This window comes from Symphalangus syndactylus, chromosome 15 (genome assembly GCF_028878055.3).
Source record: "Symphalangus syndactylus isolate Jambi chromosome 15, NHGRI_mSymSyn1-v2.1_pri, whole genome shotgun sequence".
NCBI classification, from domain to species: domain Eukaryota; kingdom Metazoa; phylum Chordata; class Mammalia; order Primates; family Hylobatidae; genus Symphalangus; species Symphalangus syndactylus.
Window position 1 is genome coordinate 1,886,200 of NC_072437.2, and position 13,589 is coordinate 1,899,788.

The following is a 13,589-nucleotide window of genomic DNA, read 5'->3' on the forward strand; positions in this document are numbered from 1 at the left end:
AACAGAGATAAAACATATTTTTGATTGAGCAGTTATGAAACACTCTTTTTGTAGAAAATGCAAGTGGAGATTCGGAGCGCTAAGAGGGTAATAGTGGAAAAAGGAATGTCTTCAAATATAAACTACACAGAATCATTCGGTGAAACTTCTTTCTGATCTGTGCATTCAGCTAACAGAGTTAAACCATACTTTTGATTGAGCAGATCTGAACACTCTTTCTGTGGAAAATGCAACTGGACATTTGGAGCGCTAAGAGCGTAGTAGTGGAAAAAGTAATATATTCAAATATAAACTACACAGAAGCATTCTGTGAAACTTCTTTCTGATCTGAGCATTCAGCTAACAGAGTTAAACCATACTTTTGATTGAGCAGTTTTGAAACACTCTATCTGTAGAATATGCAACTGGACATTCGTAGCGCTAAGTGGGTAATAGTGGAAAAAAGAATATGTTCAAATATAAACTACACAGAAGCATTGTATGAAACTTCATTCTGTTCTGTGCATTCAACTAACAGAGTTGAACCTTTCTTTTGATTGAGCCTTTCTGAAACACTCTTTCTGTAGAAACTGCAATTGGACATTCTGAGCGCTAAGAGGCCTCTATTGGGAAAAATAATATCTTCAAATAAAAACTACACAGAAGCATTGTGTGAAACTTATTTCTGATATGTTCATTAAGCTAACAGAGTTAAACCATACTTTTGATTGCGCAGTTCTGAACACTCTTTCTGTAGAAAATGCAAGTGGACATTCGGAGCGCTAAGAGGTTAATAGTGGAAAAAGGAATATATTCAAATATAAACTACACAGTAGCATTCTGTGAAAATACTTTCTGTTCTGTGCATTCAACTAACAGAGTTGAACCTCACTTTTGATTGAGCCGTTCTGAAACACTCTTTCTGTAGAAACTGCAATTGGACATGCTAAGCGCTAAGAGGCCTATATTGGGAAAAAGAATATCTTCAAATAAAAACTACACAGATGCATTCTGTGAAACTTATTTCTGATCTGTAAATTCAGTTAACAGAGATAAAACATATTTTTGATTGAGCAGTTATGAAACACTCTTTTTGTAGAAAATGCAAGTGGAGATTCGGAGCGCTAAGAGGGTAATAGTGGAAAAAGGAATGTCTTCAAATATAAACTACACAGAATCATTCGGTGAAACTTCTTTCTGATCTGTGCATTCAGCTAACAGAGTTAAACCATACTTTTGATTGAGCAGATCTGAACACTCTTTCTGTGGAAAATGCAACTGGACATTTGGAGCGCTAAGAGCGTAGTAGTGGAAAAAGTAATATATTCAAATATAAACTACACAGAAGCATTCTGTGAAACTTCTTTCTGATCTGAGCATTCAGCTAACAGAGTTAAACCATACTTTTGATTGAGCAGTTTTGAAACACTCTATCTGTAGAATATGCAACTGGACATTCGTAGCGCTAAGTGGGTAATAGTGGAAAAAAGAATATGTTCAAATATAAACTACACAGAAGCATTGTATGAAACTTCTTTCTGTTCTGGCATTCAACTAAGAGAGTTGAACCTTACTTTTGATTGAGCCGTTCTGAAACACTCTTTCTGTAGAAACTGCAATTGGACATTCTGAGCGCTAAGAGGCCTATACTGGGAAAAAGAATGTCTACAAATAAAAACTACACAGAAGAATTGTGTGAAACTTCTTTCTGTTCTGTTTGTTCAACTAAAAGAGTTGAACCTTAGTTTTGATTGAGCCGTTCTGAAACACTCTTTCTGTAGAAAATGCAAGTGGAGATTCGGAGCGCTAAGAGGGTAATAGTGGAAAAAGGAATGTCTCCAAATATAAACTACACAGAATCATTCTGTGAAACTTCTTTCTGATCTGTGCATTCAGCTAACAGAATTAAACCATACTTTTGATTGAGCAGATCTGAACACTCTTTCTGTAGAAAATGCAACTGGACATTTGGAGCGCTAAGACAGTAGTAGTGGAAAAAGGAATATATTCAAATATAAACTACACAGAAGCATTCTGTTAAACTTCTTTCTGATCTGAGCATTCAGCTAACAGAGTTAAACCATACTTTTGATTGAGCAGTTTTGAAACACTCTGTCTGTAGAAAATGCAACTGGACATTCGTAGCGCTAAGTGGGTAATAGTGGAAAAAAGAATATGTTCAAATATAAACTACACAGAAGCATTGTATGAAACTTCTTTCTGTTCTGTGCATTCAACTAACAGAGTTGAACCTTACTTTTGATTGAGCCTTTCTGAAACACTCTTTCTGTAGAAACTGCAATTGGACATTCTGAGCGCTAAGAGGCCTATATTGGGAAAAATAATATCTTCAAATAAAAACTACACAGAAGCATTGTGTGAAACTTATTTCTGATATGTTCATTAAGCTAACAGAGTTAAACCATACTTTTGATTGCGCAGTTCTGAACACTCTTTCTGTAGAAAATGCAAGTGGACATTCGGAGCGCTAAGAGGGTAATAGTGGAAAAAGGAATATATTCAAATATAAACTACACAGTAGCATTCTGTGAAAATTCTTTCTGTTCTGTGCATTCAACTAACAGAGTTGAACCTTACTTTTGATTGAGCCGTTCTGAAACACTCTTTCTGTAGAAACTGCAATTGGACATGCTAAGCGCTAAGAGGCCTACATTGGGAAAAAGAATATCTTCAAATAAAAACTACACAGATGCATTCTGTGAAACTTATTTCTGATCTGTAAATTCAGTTAACAGAGATAAAACATATTTTTGATTGAGCAGTTATGAAACACTCTTTTTGTAGAAAATGCAAGTGGAGATTCGGAGCGCTAAGAGGGTAATAGTGGAAAAAGGAATGTCTTCAAATATAAACTACACAGAATCATTCGGTGAAACTTCTTTCTGATCTGTGCATTCAGCTAACAGAGTTAAACCATACTTTTGATTGAGCAGATCTGAACACTCTTTCTGTAGAAAATGCAACTGGATATTTGGAGCGCTAAGAGCGTAGTAGTGGAAATGTAATATATTCAAATATAAACTACACAGAAGCATTCTGTGAAACTTCTTTCTGATCTGAGCATTCACCTAACAGAGTTAAACCATGCTTTTGATTGAGCAGTTTTGAAACACTCTGTCTGTAGAAAATGCAACTGGACATTCGTAGCGCTAAGTGGGTAATAGTGGAAAAAAGAATATGTTCAAATATAAACTACACAGAAGCATTGTATGAAACAACTTTCTGTTCTGTGCATTCAACTAACAGAGTTGAACCTTACTTTTGATTGAGCCGTTCTGAAACACTCTTTCTGTAGAAACTGCAATTGGACATTCTGAGCGCTAAGAGGCCTATACTGGGAAAAAGAATGTCTACAAATAAAAACTACACAGAAGAATTGTGTGAAACTTCTTTCTGTTCTGTTTGTTCAACTAAAAGATTTGAACCTTAGTTTTGATTGAGCCGTTCTGAAACACTCTTTCTGTAGAAAATGCAAGTGGAGATTCGGAGCGCTAAGAGGGTAATAGTGGAAAAAGGAATGTCTCCAAATATAAACTACACAGAATCATTCTGTGAAACTTCTTTCTGATCTGTGCATTCAGCTAACAGAGTTAAACCATACTTTTGATTGAGCAGATCTGAACACTCTTTCTGTAGAAAATGCAACTGGACATTTGGAGCGCTAAGAGAGTAGTAGTGGAAAAAGGAATATATTCAAATATAAACTACACAGAAGCATTCTGTGAAACTTCTTTCTGATCTGAGCATTCAGCTAACAGAGTTAAACCATACTTTTGATTGAGCAGTTTTGAAACACTCTGTCTGTAGAAAATGCAACTGGACATTCGTAGCGCTAAGTGGGTAATAGTGGAAAAAAGAATATGTTCAAATATAAACTACACAGAAGCATTGTATGAAACTTCTTTCTGTTCTGTGCATTCAACTAACAGAGTTGAACCTTACTTTTGATTGAGCCTTTCTGAAACACTCTTTCTGTAGAAACTGCAATTGGACATTCTGAGTGCTAAGAGGCCTATATTGGGAAAAATAATATCTTCAAATAAAAACTACACAGAAGCATTGTGTGAAACTTATTTCTGATATGTTCATTAAGCTAACAGAGTTAAACCATACTTTTGATTGCGCAGTTCTGAACACTCTTTCTGTAGAAAATGCAAGTGGACATTCGGAGCGCTAAGAGGGTAATAGTGGAAAAAGGAATATATTCAAATATAAACTACACAGTAGCATTCTGTGAAAATTCTTTCTGTTCTGTGCATTCAACTAACAGAGTTGAACCTTCCTTTTGATTGAGCCGTTCTGAAACACTCTTTCTGTAGAAACTGCAATTGGACATGCTAAGCGCTCAGAGGCCTACATTGGGAAAAAGGATATCTTCAAATAAAAACTACACAGATGCATTCTGTGAAACTTATTTCTGATCTGTAAATTCAGTTAACAGAGATAAAACATATTTTTGATTGAGCAGTTATGAAACACTCTTTTTGTAGAAAATGCAAGTGGAGATTCGGAGCGCTAAGAGGGTAATAGTGGAAAAAGGAATGTCTTCAAATATAAACTACACAGAATCATTCGGTGAAACTTCTTTCTGATCTGTGCATTCAGCTAACAGAGTTAAACCATACTTTTGATTGAGCAGATCTGAACACTCTTTCTGTAGAAAATGCAACTGGACATTTGGAGCGCTAAGAGAGTAGTAGTGGAAATGTAATATATTCAAATATAAACTACACAGAAGCATTCTGTGAAACTTCTTTCTGATCTGAGCATTCAGCTAACAGAGTTAAACCATACTTTTGATTGAGCAGTTTTGAAACACTCTATCTGTAGAATATGCAACTGGACATTCGTAGCGCTAAGTGGGTAATAGTGGAAAAAAGAATATGTTCAAATATAAACTACACAGAAGCATTGTATGAAACTTCTTTCTGTTCTGTGCATTCAACTAACAGAGTTGAACCTTACTTTTGATTGAGCCGTTCTGAAACACTCTTTCTGTAGAAACTGCAATTGGACATTCTGAGCGCTAAGAGGCCTATACTGGGAAAAAGAATGTCTACAAATAAAAACTACACAGAAGAATTGTGTGAAACTTCTTTCTGTTCTGTTTGTTCAACTAAAAGAGTTGAACCTTAGTTTTGATTGAGCCGTTCTGAAACACTCTTTCTGTAGAAAATGCAAGTGGAGATTCGGAGCGCTAAGAGGGTAATAGTGGAAGAAGGAATGTCTCCAAATATAAACTACACAGAATCATTCTGTGAAACTTCTTTCTGATCTGTGCATTCAGCAAACAGAATTAAACCATACTTTTGATTGAGCAGATCTGAACACTCTTTCTGTAGAAAATGCAACTGGACATTTGGAGCGCTAAGAGAGTAGTAGTGGAAAAAGGAATATATTCAAATATAAACTACACAGAAGCATTCTGTGAAACTTCTTTCTGATCTGAGCATTCAGCTAACAGAGTTAAACCATACTTTTGATTGAGCAGTTTTGAAACACTCTGTCTGTAGAAAATGCAACTGGACATTCGTAGCGCTAAGTGGGTAATAGTGGAAAAAAGAATATGTTCAAATATAAACTACACAGAAGCATTGTATGAAACTTCTTTCTGTTCTGTGCATTCAACTAACAGAGTTGAACCTTACTTTTGATTGAGCCTTTCTGAAACACTCTTTCTGTAGAAACTGCAATTGGACATTCTGAGCGCTAAGAGGCCTATATTGGGAAAAATAATATCTTCAAATAAAAACTACACAGAAGCATTGTGTGAAACTTATTTCTGATATGTTCATTAAGCTAACAGAGTTAAACCATACTTTTGATTGCGAAGTTCTGAACACTCTTTCTGTAGAAAATGCAAGTGGACATTCGGAGCGCTAAGAGGGTAATAGTGGAAAAAGGAATATATTCAAATATAAACTACACAGTAGCATTCTGTGAAAATTCTTTCTGTTCTGTGCATTCAACTAACAGAGTTGAACCTTACTTTTGATTGAGCCGTTCTGAAACACTCTTTCTGTAGAAACTGCAATTGGACATGCTAAGCGCTAAGAGGCCTACATTGGGAAAATGAATATCTTCAAATAAAAACTACACAGATGCATTCTGTGAAACTTATTTCTGATCTGTAAATTCAGTTAACAGAGATAAAACATATTTTTGATTGAGCAGTTATGAAACACTCTTTTTGTAGAAAATGCAAGTGGAGATTCGGAGCGCTAAGAGGGTAATAGTGGAAAAAGGAATGTCTTCAAATATAAACTACACAGAATCATTCGGTGAAACTTCTTTCTGATCTGTGCATTCAGCTAACAGAGTTAAACCATACTTTTGATTGAGCAGATCTGAACACTCTTTCTGTAGAAAATGCAACTGGACATTTGGAGCGCTAAGAGCGTAGTAGTGGAAATGTAATATATTCAAATATAAACTACACAGAAGCATTCTGTGAAACTTCTTTCTGATCTGAGCATTCACCTAACAGAGTTAAACCATGCTTTTGATTGAGCAGTTTTGAAACACTCTGTCTGTAGAAAATGCAACTGGACATTCGTAGCGCTAAGTGGGTAATAGTGGAAAAAAGAATATGTTCAAATATAAACTACACAGAAGCATTGTATGAAACTTCTTTCTGTTCTGTGCATTCAATTAACAGAGTTGAACCTTACTTTTGATTGAGCCGTTCTGAAACACTCTTTCTGTAGAAACTGCAATTGGACATTCTGAGCGCTAAGAGGCCTATACTGGGAAAAAGAATGTCTACAAATAAAAACTACACAGAAGAATTGTGTGAAACTTCTTTCTGTTCTGTTTGTTCAACTAAAAGAGTTGAACCTTAGTTTTGATTGAGCCGTTCTGAAACACTCTTTCTGTAGAAAATGCAAGTGGAGATTCGGAGCGCTAAGAGGGTAATAGTGGAAAAAGGAATGTCTCCAAATATAAACTACACAGAATCATTCTGTGAAACTTCTTTCTGATCTGTGCATTCAGCTAACAGAGTTAAACCATACTTTTGATTGAGCAGATCTGAACACTCTTTCTGTAGAAAATGCAACTGGATATTTGGAGCGCTAAGAGCGTAGTAGTGGAAATGTAATATATTCAAATATAAACTACACAGAAGCATTCTGTGAAACTTCTTTCTGATCTGAGCATTCACCTAACAGAGTTAAACCATGCTTTTGATTGAGCAGTTTTGAAACACTCTGTCTGTAGAAAATGCAACTGGACATTCGTAGCGCTAAGTGGGTAATAGTGGAAAAAAGAATATGTTCAAATATAAACTACACAGAAGCATTGTATGAAACAACTTTCTGTTCTGTGCATTCAACTAACAGAGTTGAACCTTACTTTTGATTGAGCCGTTCTGAAACACTCTTTCTGTAGAAACTGCAATTGGACATTCTGAGCGCTAAGAGGCCTATACTGGGAAAAAGAATGTCTACAAATAAAAACTACACAGAAGAATTGTGTGAAACTTCTTTCTGTTCTGTTTGTTCAACTAAAAGATTTGAACCTTAGTTTTGATTGAGCCGTTCTGAAACACTCTTTCTGTAGAAAATGCAAGTGGAGATTCGGAGCGCTAAGAGGGTAATAGTGGAAAAAGGAATGTCTCCAAATATAAACTACACAGAATCATTCTGTGAAACTTCTTTCTGATCTGTGCATTCAGCTAACAGAGTTAAACCATACTTTTGATTGAGCAGATCTGAACACTCTTTCTGTAGAAAATGCAACTGGACATTTGGAGCGCTAAGAGAGTAGTAGTGGAAAAAGGAATATATTCAAATATAAACTACACAGAAGCATTCTGTGAAACTTCTTTCTGATCTGAGCATTCAGCTAACAGAGTTAAACCATACTTTTGATTGAGCAGTTTTGAAACACTCTGTCTGTAGAAAATGCAACTGGACATTCGTAGCGCTAAGTGGGTAATAGTGGAAAAAAGAATATGTTCAAATATAAACTACACAGAAGCATTGTATGAAACTTCTTTCTGTTCTGTGCATTCAACTAACAGAGTTGAACCTTACTTTTGATTGAGCCTTTCTGAAACACTCTTTCTGTAGAAACTGCAATTGGACATTCTGAGTGCTAAGAGGCCTATATTGGGAAAAATAATATCTTCAAATAAAAACTACACAGAAGCATTGTGTGAAACTTATTTCTGATATGTTCATTAAGCTAACAGAGTTAAACCATACTTTTGATTGCGCAGTTCTGAACACTCTTTCTGTAGAAAATGCAAGTGGACATTCGGAGCGCTAAGAGGGTAATAGTGGAAAAAGGAATATATTCAAATATAAACTACACAGTAGCATTCTGTGAAAATTCTTTCTGTTCTGTGCATTCAACTAACAGAGTTGAACCTTCCTTTTGATTGAGCCGTTCTGAAACACTCTTTCTGTAGAAACTGCAATTGGACATGCTAAGCGCTCAGAGGCCTACATTGGGAAAAAGGATATCTTCAAATAAAAACTACACAGATGCATTCTGTGAAACTTATTTCTGATCTGTAAATTCAGTTAACAGAGATAAAACATATTTTTGATTGAGCAGTTATGAAACACTCTTTTTGTAGAAAATGCAAGTGGAGATTCGGAGCGCTAAGAGGGTAATAGTGGAAAAAGGAATGTCTTCAAATATAAACTACACAGAATCATTCGGTGAAACTTCTTTCTGATCTGTGCATTCAGCTAACAGAGTTAAACCATACTTTTGATTGAGCAGATCTGAACACTCTTTCTGTAGAAAATGCAACTGGACATTTGGAGCGCTAAGAGAGTAGTAGTGGAAATGTAATATATTCAAATATAAACTACACAGAAGCATTCTGTGAAACTTCTTTCTGATCTGAGCATTCAGCTAACAGAGTTAAACCATACTTTTGATTGAGCAGTTTTGAAACACTCTATCTGTAGAATATGCAACTGGACATTCGTAGCGCTAAGTGGGTAATAGTGGAAAAAAGAATATGTTCAAATATAAACTACACAGAAGCATTGTATGAAACTTCTTTCTGTTCTGTGCATTCAACTAACAGAGTTGAACCTTACTTTTGATTGAGCCGTTCTGAAACACTCTTTCTGTAGAAACTGCAATTGGACATTCTGAGCGCTAAGAGGCCTATACTGGGAAAAAGAATGTCTACAAATAAAAACTACACAGAAGAATTGTGTGAAACTTCTTTCTGTTCTGTTTGTTCAACTAAAAGAGTTGAACCTTAGTTTTGATTGAGCCGTTCTGAAACACTCTTTCTGTAGAAAATGCAAGTGGAGATTCGGAGCGCTAAGAGGGTAATAGTGGAAGAAGGAATGTCTCCAAATATAAACTACACAGAATCATTCTGTGAAACTTCTTTCTGATCTGTGCATTCAGCAAACAGAATTAAACCATACTTTTGATTGAGCAGATCTGAACACTCTTTCTGTAGAAAATGCAACTGGACATTTGGAGCGCTAAGAGAGTAGTAGTGGAAAAAGGAATATATTCAAATATAAACTACACAGAAGCATTCTGTGAAACTTCTTTCTGATCTGAGCATTCAGCTAACAGAGTTAAACCATACTTTTGATTGAGCAGTTTTGAAACACTCTGTCTGTAGAAAATGCAACTGGACATTCGTAGCGCTAAGTGGGTAATAGTGGAAAAAAGAATATGTTCAAATATAAACTACACAGAAGCATTGTATGAAACTTCTTTCTGTTCTGTGCATTCAACTAACAGAGTTGAACCTTACTTTTGATTGAGCCTTTCTGAAACACTCTTTCTGTAGAAACTGCAATTGGACATTCTGAGCGCTAAGAGGCCTATATTGGGAAAAATAATATCTTCAAATAAAAACTACACAGAAGCATTGTGTGAAACTTATTTCTGATATGTTCATTAAGCTAACAGAGTTAAACCATACTTTTGATTGCGAAGTTCTGAACACTCTTTCTGTAGAAAATGCAAGTGGACATTCGGAGCGCTAAGAGGGTAATAGTGGAAAAAGGAATATATTCAAATATAAACTACACAGTAGCATTCTGTGAAAATTCTTTCTGTTCTGTGCATTCAACTAACAGAGTTGAACCTTACTTTTGATTGAGCCGTTCTGAAACACTCTTTCTGTAGAAACTGCAATTGGACATGCTAAGCGCTAAGAGGCCTACATTGGGAAAATGAATATCTTCAAATAAAAACTACACAGATGCATTCTGTGAAACTTATTTCTGATCTGTAAATTCAGTTAACAGAGATAAAACATATTTTTGATTGAGCAGTTATGAAACACTCTTTTTGTAGAAAATGCAAGTGGAGATTCGGAGCGCTAAGAGGGTAATAGTGGAAAAAGGAATGTCTTCAAATATAAACTACACAGAATCATTCGGTGAAACTTCTTTCTGATCTGTGCATTCAGCTAACAGAGTTAAACCATACTTTTGATTGAGCAGATCTGAACACTCTTTCTGTAGAAAATGCAACTGGACATTTGGAGCGCTAAGAGCGTAGTAGTGGAAATGTAATATATTCAAATATAAACTACACAGAAGCATTCTGTGAAACTTCTTTCTGATCTGAGCATTCACCTAACAGAGTTAAACCATGCTTTTGATTGAGCAGTTTTGAAACACTCTGTCTGTAGAAAATGCAACTGGACATTCGTAGCGCTAAGTGGGTAATAGTGGAAAAAAGAATATGTTCAAATATAAACTACACAGAAGCATTGTATGAAACTTCTTTCTGTTCTGTGCATTCAATTAACAGAGTTGAACCTTACTTTTGATTGAGCCGTTCTGAAACACTCTTTCTGTAGAAACTGCAATTGGACATTCTGAGCGCTAAGAGGCCTATACTGGGAAAAAGAATGTCTACAAATAAAAACTACACAGAAGAATTGTGTGAAACTTCTTTCTGTTCTGTTTGTTCAACTAAAAGAGTTGAACCTTAGTTTTGATTGAGCCGTTCTGAAACACTCTTTCTGTAGAAAATGCAAGTGGAGATTCGGAGCGCTAAGAGGGTAATAGTGGAAAAAGGAATGTCTCCAAATATAAACTACACAGAATCATTCTGTGAAACTTCTTTCTGATCTGTGCATTCAGCTAACAGAGTTAAACCATACTTTTGATTGAGCAGATCTGAACACTCTTTCTGTAGAAAATGCAACTGGACATTTGGAGCGCTAAGAGAGTAGTAGTGGAAAAAGGAATATATTCAAATATAAACTACACAGAAGCATTCTGTGAAACTTCTTTCTGATCTGAGCATTCAGCTAACAGAGTTAAACCATACTTTTGATTGAGCAGTTTTGAAACACTCTGTCTGTAGAAAATGCAACTGGACATTCGTAGCGCTAAGTGGGTAATAGTGGAAAAAAGAATATGTTCAAATATAAACTACACAGAAGCATTGTATGAAACTTCTTTCTGTTCTGTGCATTCAACTAACAGAGTTGAACCTTACTTTTGATTGAGCCTTTCTGAAACACTCTTTCTGTAGAAACTGCAATTGGACATTCTGAGCGCTAAGAGGCCTATATTGGGAAAAATAATATCTTCAAATAAAAACTACACAGAAGCATTGTGTGAAACTTATTTCTGATATGTTCATTAAGCTAACAGAGTTAAACCATACTTTTGATTGCGCAGTTCTGAACACTCTTTCTGTAGAAAATGCAAGTGGACATTCGGAGCGCTAAGAGGGTAATAGTGGAAAAAGGAATATATTCAAATATAAACTACACAGTAGCATTCTGTGAAAATTCTTTCTGTTCTGTGCATTCAACTAACAGAGTTGAACCTTCCTTTTGATTGAGCCGTTCTGAAACACTCTTTCTGTAGAAACTGCAATTGGACATGCTAAGCGCTCAGAGGCCTACATTGGGAAAAAGGATATCTTCAAATAAAAACTACACAGATGCATTCTGTGAAACTTATTTCTGATCTGTAAATTCAGTTAACAGAGATAAAACATATTTTTGATTGAGCAGTTATGAAACACTCTTTTTGTAGAAAATGCAAGTGGAGATTCGGAGCGCTAAGAGGGTAATAGTGGAAAAAGGAATGTCTTCAAATATAAACTACACAGAATCATTCGGTGAAACTTCTTTCTGATCTGTGCATTCAGCTAACAGAGTTAAACCATACTTTTGATTGAGCAGATCTGAACACTCTTTCTGTAGAAAATGCAACTGGACATTTGGAGCGCTAAGAGAGTAGTAGTGGAAATGTAATATATTCAAATATAAACTACACAGAAGCATTCTGTGAAACTTCTTTCTGATCTGAGCATTCAGCTAACAGAGTTAAACCATACTTTTGATTGAGCAGTTTTGAAACACTCTATCTGTAGAATATGCAACTGGACATTCGTAGCGCTAAGTGGGTAATAGTGGAAAAAAGAATATGTTCAAATATAAACTACACAGAAGCATTGTATGAAACTTCTTTCTGTTCTGTGCATTCAACTAACAGAGTTGAACCTTACTTTTGATTGAGCCGTTCTGAAACACTCTTTCTGTAGAAACTGCAATTGGACATTCTGAGCGCTAAGAGGCCTATACTGGGAAAAAGAATGTCTACAAATAAAAACTACACAGAAGAATTGTGTGAAACTTCTTTCTGTTCTGTTTGTTCAACTAAAAGAGTTGAACCTTAGTTTTGATTGAGCCGTTCTGAAACACTCTTTCTGTAGAAAATGCAAGTGGAGATTCGGAGCGCTAAGAGGGTAATAGTGGAAGAAGGAATGTCTCCAAATATAAACTACACAGAATCATTCTGTGAAACTTCTTTCTGATCTGTGCATTCAGCAAACAGAATTAAACCATACTTTTGATTGAGCAGATCTGAACACTCTTTCTGTAGAAAATGCAACTGGACATTTGGAGCGCTAAGAGAGTAGTAGTGGAAAAAGGAATATATTCAAATATAAACTACACAGAAGCATTCTGTGAAACTTCTTTCTGATCTGAGCATTCAGCTAACAGAGTTAAACCATACTTTTGATTGAGCAGTTTTGAAACACTCTGTCTGTAGAAAATGCAACTGGACATTCGTAGCGCTAAGTGGGTAATAGTGGAAAAAAGAATATGTTCAAATATAAACTACACAGAAGCATTGTATGAAACTTCTTTCTGTTCTGTGCATTCAACTAACAGAGTTGAACCTTACTTTTGATTGAGCCTTTCTGAAACACTCTTTCTGTAGAAACTGCAATTGGACATTCTGAGCGCTAAGAGGCCTATATTGGGAAAAATAATATCTTCAAATAAAAACTACACAGAAGCATTGTGTGAAACTTATTTCTGATATGTTCATTAAGCTAACAGAGTTAAACCATACTTTTGATTGCGAAGTTCTGAACACTCTTTCTGTAGAAAATGCAAGTGGACATTCGGAGCGCTAAGAGGGTAATAGTGGAAAAAGGAATATATTCAAATATAAACTACACAGTAGCATTCTGTGAAAATTCTTTCTGTTCTGTGCATTCAACTAACAGAGTTGAACCTTACTTTTGATTGAGCCGTTCTGAAACACTCTTTCTGTAGAAACTGCAATTGGACATGCTAAGCGCTAAGAGGCCTACATTGGGAAAATGAATATCTT